Here is a 2,713-nt window from a genome sequence, read left to right as displayed (position 1 = left end):
GCGGCCAGCAGCGCGGCCAGCAGCGCGGCCAGCAGGGCGGCCAGCAGGGTGGTCAGTAGGACGGTCAGGAGGGCGCGCGCAGCCACAGCCACAACGGCCACCAAAGCACGCAGGGCCTTGCTCAGCGACACCTCGGCCGGCAATGAAGACATGGTGGCCGTCAGCGCCAGGTCAGCGCCGCGGCTCCACACGTCATCCCCCTCCCCCTCTTTCCCGGTCGTCCGGGCTGCCATCCCCCACGTCCTTGCACTTCCGTATCCAGCCTGAGCGCTCGGTCCATCTGCTGTCCCGGGGCATGAAGAAGTACTTCATGTGCCGGGGGCGGCGGCCCGCTGGCGCAGAGTGGTGGGCCTCTTGCGCGTCAACGCGACCGCTCGCGGTTGCCAGCTCAAGTCGTGCAGGCGTACTAGCCATAGCATGTAAGAGCGGGGATCGGTGATAATGAAACAAAAGTTGTTACAGCGTCTGCTTGAGACGGGTGTTACTGCGAATGCGCAGCAGTGTTGCGGGATTGCATACCCGCCAGGGCTGCAGGGGCCATGGCGCCTTACGGGCTAACTGGGTAGGCAAACCCGCAACACTGCTGCGCATTTTCAGTTACACCCGGTACAATATTCAAACAAGAATTTCCGTTCAAGTGTCCTATCTATTCGCAATACAGGCCTTTTCTCAATTAAGGAACTCTAAATACGCATTTTTTTTTAGCTTGATGTGCCCTCTGAAGTCGCACCTTCAAATACAGCCCGATATCAGTGTCCTAGGCACATTCACTGAATTGATATTGGGTGTCAAACTTTCAATTCGCTATACCTCGGAACGCGCCGAATGCAGATCGAACTTTGTGTAACCGTGCCGTTGAAGATCGAACTTTGTCGTTAGGAGGCATCGTGTTCTTTTTATCATAGTTGATATGAGACCGTTTTCAAACGTTAATGCGTTAATGAACAAGCTCACAACAGCCTGCCTTTTTGGCGGCATGAAAGTCCCCCGCCAGACAAGTATCAGTGTTTGGCGAAATATGTTGACAAAGCAGAGTTTTCCGAGATGGGGGATTATGAAAAGGAGAGCTATTTAAATGCAAAGGAGAATTATCAGTATGGTGTCATTACTCTTGGTATGTATTTATCTTGCCCATAACTAAAGTATTTTACTCTCTTTGAGTGTTTCTATGTGTTACATTTTTTAACATGTTAAGATTTGTATCTTGATAGGTATTTGGGTTGATTGAGAAATGATCACTCAAGATATCAGTAGAATGATTGCGGATATATTATCTTCCAAAACAACGCTCTGTACAGTACAACCTGCTCGCTTAGCTGGATCAGACGGAAGTGACCGAGTAGATTGGGAAACCAGCTTTCATGAAACCGAAGCCTTCTTCATCCAGTAGAATTCTTCAGAAGTCCTCATCAGTAAGTGGAATTTTTAAGTGGCTTTCTGCTTTCTGCTTTTAAAATTTGACTTGCGGGCTTGTGCAGTCTTCTCACCTGGAAGCGATATAAGGCACAAGCTCGCAACAGCCTACCCTATGTATTTATCTTGCCCATAACTAAAGTATTTTACTCTCTTTGAGTGTTTCTATGTGTTACATTTTTTAACAGGGCTTAAGATTGGGAAACCGGCTTTCATGAAACCGAAGCCTCCTTCTTCAAGAGAAAAGATGCAAACTCCCCTGTGCAGCCATACCTAATTGCTCTAAAGCCAGCACAGAAAATAACTAGGATGTACATAGTAGCTGATGGTGAAGTGATCCAACTGAAACGCCTTTCTGTTGTGGCTGCCTTAGATGTGCTTTTCAAGTCATATTTTGTGTTCAGTGTTCATTACCCCTTAGGTTGGACTGGCTTCTGGGAAATGGTAGAACAAGAGCTCTGTCAAATCAATCATCAGAAGCTTTCAAGCAGTGCCAAAGAACTGCTAGCCCTTTACAAATTTAAATTTGACTAGGTTTGACGGGTTGTTTTCCCCATGTTGTTTTAAATGTTGAATTTTATTTTGTTATCTGTCAAGTTGTGTTTTTCTTTTAATATGTATAACTTAATGTTGGCAGCTAAATTGTCCAAACAGAACGTTAATGTTGTTTATTTATGTTACAGAAATTGGTAAACATTGTCCTTGTTGATTGTCTAAACACCACTGTAATGTTAATTATTTAATAGGAATTAGTAAACTTTGTACTGTTGTTTAGTATTGACTTTGTAGTCTCTTCAAAAATTAAATTCTAACAGCACCTATCGCCCTCCATTTGTGCTTAGAGACTACAATTCAAATTTTAATGTATGTGTTTTCACCTCACTGTTGACAGTTAATTGTCTATATACCACTATAATGTTGATTATTTTTATAGAAATGGTTAAACTTTGTCTTTAGTTCTCTATTTATTTATAGTAATAGGTAAACTTTGTCCTGTTCTGTATTAATGACTTTGTGGGCTCTTCAAAAATTAAATTCTAACAGGATCATCGGCCCCAAGTAGGGTGTTGCGCACAAAATGAAAAAAAAAAACACCTCTCTAGGTGTATTGGTTAAGAAGTTACGTTCTGGGAAGCAAAAGAAAAAGGGAAAGGGGGGTGAAGGGTGAAGGGGGGTAGTGCCCGTTTGGCACCACGTCCTATTCTGATCAGTAGGTCATTAAGTACCTCCATGCCAAATTTCAGCCTCCTAGCTCACTGTGCAAAGTTGAGGCCCGATCTGGTCGTAAACGTCCCCACTA

The sequence above is a fragment of the Frankliniella occidentalis genome, unplaced genomic scaffold (assembly GCF_000697945.3).
Source record: "Frankliniella occidentalis isolate FOCC.00 unplaced genomic scaffold, Focc_3.1 Scaffold315, whole genome shotgun sequence".
Classification (NCBI taxonomy): Eukaryota; Metazoa; Arthropoda; class Insecta; order Thysanoptera; family Thripidae; genus Frankliniella; species Frankliniella occidentalis.
The sequence above is the reverse complement of the archived record's forward strand: the minus strand, read 5'-3'. Positions refer to the sequence as shown.